A 15,213-nucleotide genomic window follows, 5' to 3' on the forward strand; every position below is an offset into this window, starting at 1 on the left:
TTCGGGACATCCACTACACTGATCGCTGACATGGGCACATGAGCTGCAGCACGCTCAACCTTTAGACTACTGTCACCAGCTGTGATGAACATGCAGTTAGTGTGGCTTGCAAAGTTGTCTCAGGAAGGAATTTATTGACACAGTCGTGTATATCCAAGTTTCATCATCGGCAACAGACAGCAATCCACATTTAGTCCATTCCACTACAGGTTGCTCATGTGAAAAATGTGGCAACGAGCTGCTCACGGATTTGCATGCCCTGACCTCGGTTATGTGCCATGGCCCGGTTTCCCAGATTCAGAGCTAGCCGAGGTTCCAGCGGTATGTGTAAGCCATGCGCTAAGGCAATGTTGTGCAAGACACAACAGGCTAATATGATGTTGCACACGACTTCTGGGGAGTACTGCAGCCCCCACCCTGTACGGTCGAGACATCTGAATCGCGACTTCAACAGACCAAAAGTGCGCTCTATGATGGCTCGAGTCCGTATGTGTGCCCAATTGTACCTACGCTGTGGTACAGTGTTTGCACGCCTGTAAGGGGTGAGGAGATGTGGGGTGAGTGCACACCCAGCGTCACCTGAGGAGAGGGGAAAGGGCAGTTGGTTACATTTCCCTCTTTGACTTGCACAGGACATGATCTGTACTGTATTACATGCAGTATCTGTTGGGCCATGTATGTAGCTTTATGATTCTTATTGTACAATGGTTTATGTTGGGGGGCATTCATACATTTGCAAAACACATTTCCCTCATTTCTAACGCTTGGTACTTACCCAGTAGCCACATGTTGTCAAACTCTCCCGCAGCCATCCGCTGGGCAAGAGGTGACATGCGGAATATGAAGCTGTCATGGGTACTGCCTGGGAACACCGCATGCACATTGATGAACCACCCCCTGGCATCACAGACAGCTTACACGTTGATGGAATGCCATCGGTGTCTGTTGCAGAAGATGTGTGCAATGTGGCGGGGTGGCTGAAGGGCCACATGGGTACAATCAATTGCACCCAGCACACGTGGGAATTGTGCAATGAGATAGAAATCTCGTGCTGCCCTTTGTCTCAGGGCCAGTGTACATGGCATGTGTATGTGGTTGTGGGATCTTGCAGTGATGCATCTCAGTACCTGATGCAGGCACCGCGACTGGCTCGCCTGGGATATGCCCACATGGTCACTGGAGACCCTTTGGAAAGAGCCAGTGGCAAAGAAATGGAGCGCAGAGAGGATCTTGAGATATGCTGGGATTGCATGGGAGCAGCAGGTCACAGAGTCAAGTTCCTGCTCCCACTCACATACCATATCCAAGATGACTTCTGGAGGGAAACGGTACCTGGCCCTTACATCTTGGCTGGAAAGTCCAAATAGGTTGATCCTCTGCCTGAAGATCCTCTCTGCTCTCCTCCTCCTCCTCCTCCTCCTCAAGTGGTTTTGCCGCATGGCAAGGGGCAGTGCAACAAAGAGATTCAGTGACATGTTGTAAGGGTTTGTGTGTGTCTGCTCTGCAGTTATACGTGCTGCCGACCTAGGATTGGCTGGAGTCTGTCAGCTGATTCACGATGGGGGATGGTAGGGACTTGGACAGGTGTTTACCCTTGGCTCAAATGATCAATGGCCACAGTTAATGTAGTCTTGCCCAAATCGGAAGTTCCGGTCCGTGAGCGGACTTTCCGGCCCGCATGCAGATTTTCCGGCCCGTGACCGGATTTTCCGGCCATAAAGCGGACTTCCCGCTCCGCATGCGGGTATTCCGCTCTGGACCCGGAGAGTCCACTCCGGACCCGGAAAGTCCGCTCCGGAGGCGGATATTCCAGCCCGAGTGCGGACGTAAGTTTAGTGGTCGTAAATGGATTCTGTGAATAGCAAAAGTCCTAAGTTCATTTTGTGAATAGCAAAAGTAGTAAGTTCACTCTGTGAATACCAGTAGTAGTAGGTGGATTCTGTGAATACCAAAATGGTAGTAAGTTTAGGATTTAGTCTTAAGTTTGTTCTGTGAATGGGGCCCCTAGACTCTCTATGTCAATAATATTCAAGATTTTTTAAATATCAATATGGGCACAACTGTGATAACCATTGTGTGGAATGCCTTTAAAGCCTATGTTAGTGTGATGCAAAAACAACAATTGATGGACAGAATGCAGAACAATGTCATACATTCACCCCAGTACAGAGATCTGGGCCTAAATCCATCGTTTTTTTGCTCACCATGCCATTCCAGTTTGGACCCAGCCATATGCAAATCAGTCTTGACCCTGCGCCCAATGTGAACAGTCCAGCCCGAAATGCCAGTCCAGGTCCTCCCTGGACTGGAAACAAGCATCCTAGGACCGGTTTCGGGCTTTCAGCCCTCATCATCTAGGATAGCTTGACTCCAGTGGCATGGAGAGCATGGGACCCACGTCTGGGCATACTCGTCCCACTCGGGGTGACAAATGCAAAAACAGCAATTGATGGACAGAATGCAGAACAATGTCATACATTCACCCCAGTACAGAGATCTGGGCCTAAATCCATTGTTTTTTGCTCACCATGCCATTCCAGTTTGGACCCAGCCATATGCAAATCAGTCTTGACCCTGCACCCAATGGGAACAGTCCAGCCCGAACTGCCAGGCCAGGTCCTCCCTGGACTGAAAACAAGCATCCTAGGGCCGGTTTCGGGCTTTCAGCCCTCATCAGCCAGGATGGATTTAACCCAGATCTCTTGACTGGGGGTGAATGTTTTACTTTGTTCTGCATTCCGTCCATCAATTGTGTCTTTTGCTTTTTCGCCCTAAGTGCGCCAGGTATGCCCAGACGTGGGTCCTGGGCTCACTGTGCCACTGGAATCAAGCTATCCTGGCTGAAGAGGGGTGAAACCCCAATACCAGTCCTAGGATTCTTGTTTCCGGGCCAGGGAGGACCTGGCTTGGCAGTCCGGGCTGGACTGTTCCCATGAGGCACAGGGTCAAGAATGATTTGCATATGGCCAGGTCTAAACTGGGGTGGCATGGTGAGCAAAAGAATGATGGATTTAACCCAGATCTCTTGACTGGGGGTGAATTTTTAGATTTGTTCTGCATTCCGTCCATCAATTGTGTCTTTTGCTTATGTTACTGTGATCCCCATTCTTGAGTAACTATAACTCATCCTCTAAAGTAACTAGAACTAGCACCTTTGACCATGCAGAGTGTTGTCGTCAAGGATGTAATTTCAAATGCTGCAGTAATGTTATCAATGATGTCAGAGAACATATCCTGAGTGATGTAATATATGAGGTCATCAGGATTGAATGGCAGGGGTGTAACTGATAGTGACTTTAGAGGCTGAGTTATAAATACTTGAGCTAACTTTAACTGGAGATATTCAGTGGTTTTGTTAAAATAAAATTGTATTTTTTAACTGATATTCACCTAACTAAAAAGTCACTTTAATCTTATTTTCAGTACATTTCTATGGCTTTTTATGGCAGAGTTGAATATTCTAGCTATAATGGCACTTGAATCTTTGTTTTTTTAGAGGAAGTTCTAGATTTAAAAAAAAATGAAAATTAATATTTTATCACCACATCTAATGCCAATGTTTCTTTTTTTCTATATCAGTGCCCTGTGCCCACCCAATGCACTCACAATATAGGCATCTTTGGAGAGCACAGAGGGAGCCTCAATACCCCTGCATCCCCAGAAGGCTCCCCAGCCAGAGCCCATTGTGTGGCTGGTGGGAGCTGGCTACATTCTCCTTTGCTTCCACCCGGGTGGGAGCAGCTGATTTTTGGGGTTTCACCCAGATGACTGTAAAATTGGGTTGTCTGCCCTGGAGACTGCATGCACGCTCCTGGGCAGAAAACATAAGTGTCCTATGGGATGGGATCCCTGGACTGGGCAGAGAACATCAGTGTCCAAGGAGATTGGGTCCCCAGACACTGCTCAGATTAGGCCCTAGCGATAGGGGCCCAGTGGCCAATCTATGCTTGGAGAGGGGGCCTGATGCCCCTCACATAATTATGTTGATGGACTCTGGGGATGGAGTACTCAGGGCCTCCTAGAGGCTCTGGGAGGGGGCATCAAGCTGCCTCCCCTTCAAAATACACAGAGGGCTCTGAGGGATGGGTCCCTTGGGCGAAAATCTGCTCTGGGATGGGGACCCATCCCCACCTCCCATGTACTAGGCCCCTTGTATGAGGTCACCCAGACAAAATTGGCTCAGGAAGTCATGAAGGGTGGCCCCATGAACAGCCCCTCCCCAAATTTGAGAAAATAAATACAGTTTGGCCCCTGAGCCCTTGGCCACCACGGGGGTCATTTCATTTAAAAAAAAGAAAATAGCCAGCATTTTTTTTAACTGTGATCCACAGAAGAACTGTAAAATAAAATGTTTTTACTTTTAGCCCCATATGGGATAAAAGAGCAGGGTATCCCTCCTAGCCCTCTTATATTGTTTAAATAAATAACTCTGGATGGTGACAAAGGACCTTATTATAAGTATGTCAGTATGCCACTCACCGCTATTTGGTTTCTTTGATCTGCTGTTACTCCCTGAGCTGCTGTGCCTGAGCTGACGCTGTGTCTGTGTGTTGTTCCGTGGCGCGCCCCCCCTTGACTCGCTGGTGTGAGCGTGAGCTGCAATCGGCACGCTCTGCCTGTCGCTCCCAGCTGGAGTCAGAAGGGTTGAGGCTGGGCGAAGTACTACAGCGCGCCTATCCTGGGGGACTGCGAGGACCAGAATTCTAAGCTGGGATCAGCTGGTTCCCCTTCCCCCAGGCGACACGCCCACGGACACGCCCACTGACGAGACGTAGAAATACCGATCACCCTCCCGCGACGCGGGACGCGCGCGGGACCAAGCGCGGAACGAAGCCCGGACAAAGGGCGGGCCGTCTGTGGCCGTCTGGGGACGACCGAGGACGGGACGGGCCATCCCACTAACGTTGCGTACACGAGGACATTACTCAACCTAATTTCGGAATCGACGTTAAAAAAGCCCCCCATTACCTACTGATCATCTGAGATTGTGAGACAAAGAAAATTATTACAAATATACAAATCCTGCTGCCACTACCATAAGCTACAAAGTAGATTTCCGGTTCTGAATATGAGGGCTCTAAAAAAACTACGCTCACGGACAATCTACATGAGACGTATGGGGACAGACGCAGCTGTAAGAAAATCTGTTGACAAATCACTAAAACCTGGTCAAATATCAAGTACCCCAGCTATAAGACAATATTTCTCTACCCTCTCTAAGAAAAAGTATCTTTCTCCATATTCTACTGATGATCAAAATAAGCTGGATCCTTTAATAAATAAGGTTGATCATGATTCGTTACATTTCTCAGATCAGAAACAAGGTCAAATAACAACTGAAAGTAATCTGGCAAATTTCTCTCTTTCGGAAGAATGTCAAAAATCACTCCCTGATACGTCTCAAATAACATCTATAACACCTATAAAAAACCAGGGCAACGATTTATTCTTCGATGTATCTGTAAATCATAACACGAAATCCAAAGAAGAAAAATCTGAAATATCGCTAAGTCAAAAACATCCACTAACCAGTTCACCAGAAAAATCGCCTAACCTTTATTCTAATCTGGCCAGCCTATCAGACCCTAATTTTATAAATCCAAATTTTGAAAACACTGCCTCTCCCCTGTCAAAAGCACTTTTTTCATTGCAAGAAATTTTGGAATCAGTACTAACTCATCTTGGTCAAATTTTAGCTAACTCGGATGATACTTTAGATGTACAAATAGGAATACTTAAATTCCTGGTTTAAGAAAAAAAGAAAAAAGATCTAACTAAAGTTTCACCAAAACAACCCGGAGTAGTCAAACCACAACAAATAGATGATTTTCACAAAAATGGAAGTGCGACCCCAAAACAACAGGAAGCAAGCACGCAAACGAACGACGTACTAATAATTAAGACCAAAACTAAGGGACTAAGAAATAAGGAAAAACCTCTTTCTACATATTCACTTAAAAAACTGTTCAAAGAAGAATCAGAAACCATTACCGAAAATAAAACTAAACATTACCCTATCTTTTTGAATAAAGTATCCGACAATAATTGTGATCAGATTATCGGGGAAAATAAAGCAGAAATATCAGGAGTTACTGCCGAACAGGATTTCAGCCAAGGAGGACATGCTGAAAAAAGTAACACTAGGGAAAAAGTAAGGGGGAAGAAGAAGAGAAAACCCTTGAGGAGAATACAGAGAAAAAAAGGGAATAAGCTTAAATTCCAAAAATTCACTCCCGTAAACTTGGTGATCTCTCCAGAAATTCAAAAAATACCATCAGGAAAAACCTTAAACCCAAAAGTAGACGTATTTTGTCCTTCGATAGAAAATAGATCAACTACGCAAAATATCGCGGATATAAAAGAATTACATGATAATAAATCTCAATCATGGGAAGTAATTCCATCTAAACACATAATTATCGAAGAGTTATTCCCCTCAGATAAGGAGCCGTTTAATCGTGGTAGAATAATCAATCTCTTACAAGAAATACCATCCTTGAACTCTCTGACAAGTAAAGAAATCGACCTAGTACTCTTTCCAATAAAAGAAAATAACAAACTAGTACAGGTATCCTTTTATTCCCCAGTTTTGCCTGGAATAATAATCAGAGAGAAGGAAATTCTTCACAAAAACGGCTATGATGTAATCTCGGTGGAAGATCTTAGAATCAACAACTTAAACAAAGGTACATCAGGACAAACCAATAGAAGAAAAGAAAACAATAGCTTTAATTGGGGAGACCCAGCATCAAATATCATGAGGAAAGATTCACTTAAAGTACAAGTAATTCAGGGTGAGAGGTCAGTATGGTCCCGGAATTCTAGCTCAAGTAACACTGAGAACTCAATAAAATCGTGGGCATGGTTATCAGAAACCTTAAACAGCAAAAAAACGGCGAATTCACAACAACACCAAGTTTAGCAAAGGTCTGACGTTATTGTCCTGGAACCTGGCAGGGAAAACTGAATTAAAAATGAAACATGCTATCAAAAACTCCCCGGATATCATTGCCCTCCAGGAAACATGGTTAATTAATACCTTTACTCAAAAAGGATACTATGTATATGAAACGTTGGCAAAAAGATCTCAAAGGGGACATGCTAAGGGTGGTCTGGCAATATTATTAAAAGAAGATCACTCTTGGTCACAGGAAATAATCGATACAAACACAGACAATCTACAATGTTTAAAAGTATCCCTTAGAACTCAAGCGTCAGCCAAACTTGAAAAAATATTACTTTTCAATATCTACGCACCTCCCAGTAATAATAAAGATTTGCTGTTTGATCGCCTAATGGAGATTATCACCCATATCATTGAAGATCAATCTCACTTGCCATATCTTATAATGGGGGATTTGAACGCTAAAATTTCAAACTGTGAAATAAAGAAATGGGCTCGTCTTTTCAAAGAGGAATCTTTGGAAACATCACTCCCTGAATTCCCAAAAGGATCTAAATCAGATAAGAGAGGACGCGTACTATTATCTTTTCTCTTCAGCATTAATGGGACTATATTAAATGGTAACATCAACGGTGACATACCAGCAACATACACACGGCAAGGAAATGGATCTCCTTCTACCCTGGATTATTTTATATGCGGGATCGAAGCAAAAGAACAAATGACTCAACTCTCAATAATATTCAATGCAGAAAGTGATCATGCTCTTCTACACCTTTCAACCCATTGGATTGCACAGTCCTCTTCTTATAATCAGCCAATATTTCCCACAACAAAAACAGAAGTAAACATAACAAGGCGTCGCATTTATTGGGGGATAGAAAATCTGGACTATCTGAGGTTGTTAATTTCCGAAACCAAGATATTGACTAACATATATTCAGATGACCCTATAAAGAATTTCGAACAATTAACGAATAATCTCAAACAAGCTTTACAAACTAAGTTAGAACATAGCAGATCAGTAAAAAGTAAATGGAGAAATAAGAATAAAAACTGGAACCAACCAGTCGTAAAACAACTCAATAAGCTGATACGCGCACAGTATCTGAACTTCTCGTCAGCAAACAAAAAGGAAATCAATAGATTAAAGAATCAAATACGACGAGAAAAAACTAAACAGAAAAAACTGAAACAGGACTTCAACTGGATTGAAATCCAACAAGCAGCTAAACAAAACAACCAGCGCAAATATTGGTCACTGATTGCACTAATGACGGGATCCAAAAAAAAGCTGGAGGCAACTCCTGTTTCAGAGGAAAACTGGGATATTTACCTCCGTGAGCTATATAAAGAGAATAAGTCTATTAATAATGAAGAGGCGGAAGAACAAATTGTGGAAACTAAAGATATTAAGATCAATAATACATCGGCAGTATCAGTCTCTATGAATATCAGGAAGGCAAGGAGCACGGGTGCATCTGGCCCCGATCAGATACCTATCAAGGTCTACCAAACTGAACATAAAGATTGGGGACTGGTGCTTTCGCCGCTATTTAACTATATATTCGACAGTGGTCAAATGCCTAACTCCTGGAAAGGAAGCATTATAATCTCGATCTATAAAAAAGGAAAAAGAAATATACCGGGAAATTATAGGCAAATTGCCCTCATGGATGCTGCCGGTAAGATTTTTGCAGCAGAAATCCTGGATAGGCTGAAAAATTGGGCCTTTTCATCGGGTCTAATCCCAAAGTTTCAGTCCGGATTTCGCTCAAACCACTCAGTCACTGATAATGTAGCAATCTTCCAAACCATTTTAGATAAGTACGCAACAGGGAAAAAACAAACTATTTACGCAGCGTTCATCGATTACTCGACAGCTTTCGATCGAGTGGACAGACCGACCCTGTGGTCAAAGTTAAGAAGAATGGGCATTCCGGAGCAGCTATTGAATTTGATAGTAAACCTACACAGTGACACCTGGTGCCGTGTCCAAATGGGGAGTGACAAGGGCCTATCGAAGATAATACGAACTTCAAATGGCCTGAAACAAGGGTGCCTCTTGGCTCCAATTTTATTCTCACTGTATTTAAGTGACTTACCTTCCCAACTGCAGCAAGGGATATGCACCCCTCCTAAGATAGCCACTGAATATATTCATTCCCTGCTATACGCAGACGATATAGTCATGTTTGATCTAACACCATTCGGACTACAAAATCTTTTAGATATTCTATACAAGTATTCTATAAAAAAAAATTTAATCCCAAATACAAACAAAACCAAAGTGGTTGCTTTTTCAAACCAGAAGAAAAGGGTAAGGTACGAATGGAAGTTGGGTGGTGAGAAGTTAGAACAAGTAACGGAGTATACATATTTGGGCAGAATTTTCTCACAAAATATGAGTAACATCAACCAAATCAACCACCTGAAAAGGAAAAGTGACCTACATGCTGGGGCTTTGTCTCGCTTATACTCAGCTACTGGACAAAGGCATTTCTCTGCACTAATTCAAGTCTATCGAGCCAAAATCACACCGGTCTTGTCTTACGCCTCGGAATATATTCCTTTTAAACAATGGACTTATATGGACTCAGTAGAAGGTAAAATATTGAAAAAACTACTGAGGATTTCTACACCTACCCCAGTACAAGCTTTGAGACTTGAATGTAACATCACGAGTGCATATGCTGTAGCCACAGCTAGTATTATAAGGTGGGCCTATAACCTTCTTCATTCAAAAGAAGGCACTCTAAGAAATTTACTAAAAACAGAGACATTTGAGACCAGCTCTACCCACATTACCTTTTTAACAAATATGCGAGAGGCCCTACAGCTTGCAAAAGTTAGTGTGGAAATTTTGTCTACATGGTCACCAGCCCAACTCAAACTTTTTCTAAAAAATTTCACTACCAAACTGAGCTACGAGATTGACCACTTACATTGTAATAGACTATCATCATATAAGATCTATGCAGCCTCCCAGGAATATAAACAATGCCAGCCTTATTTAGAGTATACACTTCAACACGGTGCAAGGCGTGCAATTATGATGTTGCGCCTGGGAACACTTCCTGTACAAACCTTTACTTCCTCCTGGAGGCCTGAAAGTTCTGCCATTTGTACCCTCTGTCAAGGGGGCAACCAGAATTTGGAACACTTACTTTTTATATGTCCGAATGCAGAAATTGTAAACGCAAGGTCAACATGTCTTAAGCCCGTCTATCGGTCCTGTAGGATCGTTAAATCAAAAGACTTTTTATTATTATGTAAAAGCCCTCCTAATGAATTCGTCTGTTATAAAAATTTTAAGTTTTTGAAAATTTCATTGAAAATGTTTTAAATGGAAAGTATAATGTATATTTTACTTTGTGGTCCTCGAAAGAGTACCGTAACAAAAATAAAAACTTTTGACTTTGACTTTTTTGTATGTCAGTCTTGAGACCGATTTATCTTCGGTGGCAATCTGACTGCTGCCTCCTTGTCGGTCCAACTGCCTGATTACAAGGAGGGCGGCCTGACCACCACAACACTGCTACAACTGCCAGGATCTTGGATCCTGCAGCAGTGAGAAAAACAGCGCTTCATGGTGGCAGTGCCGATGCTGGCATCGGTGTGCTGATTACGACCTGCATTTCCATTGACTTTTTCATGGCGGGAACCCCACCATGAGAATTTTGACTGAAGAGAAGGGCCCCTAAACAAGTCTCGTAGTGATTTTGCCCAATGGGTATTGTGACATGTTGTGCCCCCTACGTCTGAACTGTCATGCGTGCTCTGTGTGCAAAGCACGTCAGGGGTATAACAACAATGTGTGCATGACAGTGCAGGTGTGGCAGTGCAGTTGCATTGCCTTCAGGCTCGCTGAGAGAGTCGCAGCATGCACATCGCCAACCCGGTGGTGAACTCCAACTGCAGTAGTAAGGATTCTGCTGGTTTGGTGGAAATATGTTTTTAAAGCCAGACAATAAGAGTGTTGCTTCAAAAAAGCCCTCTCAGCAAATCAGAAGGCTTGCATATTATAATTTCAGCCCAACAGTTCCAGATAAACACATTTTTCAACATTAATTACTCAAAAACTGCTGAACAAATTTAAAACAAATTACAAAAATCATGCTTTCTGGACCAGGATCTATCTTGCTGACAAATTTGGTGTAATTCTGTTCAGCCATTTGGGATGTAGTGCTTTTTCGAATCTCCCTTTTGAAATTGCTTTTTGGGCTCCACCCTTTTTCCCAGCCCTTCACTTGACAGATCACCCCAAAATTTTTCAGGAAGGAACTGAGGTAAAAAAACACACTTTTTTGGAAAGTTTTGTGAAGATAGCCAAAGAGTGCCTAAATTATTAAGAAAACCCATCAATGTATTTTCGGTGGTAACTATGTCTTAACTATAACTACACAGTGGTGACTTTCAATCTTTAACATATACAGGTAGGTTGGAGTTTTCATATGAAGAATATTTTAAATGTTGCTAATAACTTTGGGTCCATTTGTTTTAATAAAGTTCATCTACCTCAACACCTTCCTGGAAAGTTCGGGGTGATCTGTCAAGCAGGGGCCAAAAAAGGGATGAGGGTCACAAAACACATTTTCCCCATGTAATTTCCAATTGGAATTTTAGACTGTATTTCAGAAAAAAATCTGCACAGAATTGTGCCAAATTTGTCAGAAAGGTAAATGTTTACTTACAAATCATGCTTTTTGTGATTTGGTGTGGCGAGTGCTTTGATTGAAATGTGACAACATCAACACAAACATTATGGCTTCCATTTTGAGGACTAGGGGACTCAATTCCATTTTCCTGAATTTATAAAAAAAAAGTCAGGTGCATGGTGGAAGGGTAGGGCTACCCTGAGTCACTGGCCTTTGTGGGTGTGACTCCGAGGAATCTGCGGGATCAAATAATTTATGAGCCTCATTGACACTAAAATGCTGCATCATTTTGAAAGAACAGGGATTTGTCTTATTAACAATAATGTGAAGCATCCTTGTGCTTTTTCCTCTGATGGTGTACACTTGGCTTCATATACCAGTGCAGGCACCCTTGTGTCACGTTGAAAGCAACTTGCTTTGCTAATAACTTTGGTGCAGTTTGACAAATCCTCTCAAAACTTAAAAAAGAAAACGTTCATCCACTTGAGCCTCTTTCAGGATAATGTCTTAATGATCTATCAAGCAGGGGCTAAGAACAAAGGGTGAGAGTCCCAAAATGAAGTTCCCCGTGCATTTTCCTGAAAGGAATTTTTGGACAGAAATACAGTAAAACATGGCTGAGGAGAATTACACCAAATTTTGCAGAAAACTAGATCTTTATTTGAAAAGTGTATTTTGTGATTTGGTGTTAATCTGTTTTTTGGAGATTTTGGATTAAGAATTCAGTGATACTAGCGTGTGGCCGTAGGATTTGATTGACAGACGACAACATTAACACAAACATTATGACTGCAATTTTGAGGACTAGCGGACTCAGTTCCATTTTGATGAATTTATAAAGAAAAAGTTAGATGCATGGTGGCAGGTTAGGGCTACCCTGAGTCACTGGCTTTTGCAGGTGGGACCCCAAGAAATCTGTGGAGCTAAATAATTTGTGAGCCTCATTTTCAAAAAAATGACTCAGTGGGGTGCCTCAAGTCATTTTGCTTTGCCGAGTGGCATCAACAATAATGTGAAGCATCCTTGTGTTTTTTCTGAGCTGGTGCACACTTGGCTGCCATATACCAGTGCAGGTACCCTTTCGTCATGTTGAAAGCGTGCCTGTGTTGGAGGGATGAAAGTTTTTGTGCAGAACAGGACACCTTCCTGCACAAAAACAATCATTGATGCCATTTTCCTCTTTCAATGCATGCTGCAGAATGCAGAATACATTAAAAAATGAAGAAATTAGGAGAAATGCAAGTGTTTCTCCTCTTTTCACCTCTCCTATGCTTCCCCTGGGGAAGCGTAGGATTCTGGCACATTCCCAGCTTTTTAGAACGTTGTTCATCTGGCAATGAGTCAGCTTCGATGGATGTTGCATGGGGACATCCACAACAACACCCATGGAACGTCCCTTTCACGCAGAGTAATGCGTGAAAGGGGCCCATATTTACAAGGTCATGCAGGGTGACTTTACGTGGCCTTGTAAATATGAGCAGGCAGACAGCACCAGAGGTGCATTAGAAAAGGGATGCACCAGCGGATGAGTGACCTTGCAAATGAGGCCCTATGTGTTTTCCATGTCGCCACATCCACGAGACACTCGCAGGACCCAGCAAAGGCCTCTCAGTGTGGTACTGCATGAGTATAGTGGGACCGGAAAGAAATGGGAGTGGGTGTCTGTGGAGTTGGTTGCATGAGGGGACATTGGGCATAGGGCTAAAGCCATGGCCAGTGGGATGGTTAGCCAGCCCCTGCCACATGCAGCGGTAGTTTACTCAAGAAGGGTTATAGGCCTTAATATTAGTTAAGAAAATACAAAAATTCACAGAAACAACATAAGGGTTAAACTGGAGTTATAAATGGGTCTTGTAATAATGTAAAAACTCATGATTTAAAAAAAAAAAATCTGCAATTTCCCTATTGTATGTTACAGACCTAAGTATAACTTTTACCCTCATGATGAATTGATTATGACCTCACATATTAAATCAGTCATAACATGTTAAATCATGTTAAATGTCCTGATTGTTCTTTAACAAAAACTGCATACAATCTTAATTATATCTGCATGCATTCCATTTTCTACACCCTGTCTCATGTTTTGCAACCACACACATCCAATAGGTTTGTGACCTGAAAGATTGCTCTTTACTAGCATATCTTTCATAGAAGCAGATCTTCTAAATATTATCAAAGGTGTTTTGGGGAGTAACCCCCATTGTCCTCCACCAATGACTGGATATCCTCTTACCAGGTCCCAGTGTTCACCTATAATCTGTCTTAACCTGTTATTTTGTGAGTTGTAATAAGACATGTTTGTTTGTCGCTCTTTTATTTATTCTCATAGCGCAAATCATCCTTTTTGCAATTATTTCTTTCATAGTGCTCATCTCCAAAGTTGTCTCACTGTAACCTCTCTTCTTCAACCTCTCATGACTGTTATGTATTTCTTTTTGATATGCCTCTGATGTACAGCTGATTCATTATGCCCTCACAGAGTCATTATATTTTCTATATTAGTTGAAAGAGAAAGAGGATGAAAACTGTTCCCCTGGAGGACACTCTCCTGGCTGTACTCTCCCTGAAGATAGATGTCATAATTTCTATGGGCCCGATTCACAGAACTAACTTAAGACAAAACCCTAAACTTACTACCATTTTGGTATTCACAGAAGGCACTTACTCATTTTGGTATTCACAGAAGACACTTACTCACTTCGGTATTCACAGAAGTTAGGAGTCCTAACTTTAGGACTCCTAAATGTCTTCTGTGAATACCAAAAGTCTTAAAATTAGGATTTTTCTCAGTTTAGGAGTCCTAAGGTTAGGACTCCTAACTTTACAACTACTAAACTGAGAAAAATCCTAATTTTAAGGCTTTCGGTATTCACAGAAGACATATAGGAGTCCTAAAGTTAGGAGTCCTAAACTTAGGACTACTAAATTGAGAAAAATCCTAATTTTAAGACTTTCGTTATTCACAGAAGGCATTTAGGAGTCCTAAAGTTAGGAGTCCTAACTATACTACTACTAAACTGAGAAAAATCCTAATTTTAAGGCTTTCGGTATTCACAGAAGGCATTTAGGAGTCCTAAAGTTAGGACTCCTAACTTCTGTGAATACCGAAATGAGTAAGTGCCTTCTGTAAATACCAAAATGAGTAAGTGCCTTCTGTGAATACCAAAATGGTAGTAAGTTTAGGATTTTGTCTTAAGTTAGTTCTGTGAATCGGGCCCTATATCTTTTATTTGTTATCTTACCTCGAGTAATGTATTTTCAACATTGCCTTTCTGGGCAGTGAAACTCAAATTAAGGTTATTCGAATTTCCTACATTCTGCACGATTCAAGTTTTCATATTTAGTCCCTCTCCAGATGAAAAAAACAGATTGCCTATGAACCTGAGCAAAAGTATTACGTTTCACTAAATATAGTGTCATGTACAGCATTGAGCACATTTACCTCCCCAGCCCATATTCAAATTAACACAGCGGAGCCCATTGCTGATAGTACAATACATCATTAAACAGGAAAATATTCTCTGTTAGGAAGAGATATAACTGTATAGGCCCAGAGCTTCAATAGTGCTCAGCAGCACGTCACCTGTTAGCATGTCCAATACTTATATAGAGTGATGCAACATCTAGTTTGACAAACTGATAGTCATC

This window comes from Triturus cristatus, chromosome 2_2 (assembly GCF_964204655.1).
Source record: "Triturus cristatus chromosome 2_2, aTriCri1.1, whole genome shotgun sequence".
NCBI lineage: Eukaryota > Metazoa > Chordata > Amphibia > Caudata > Salamandridae > Triturus > Triturus cristatus.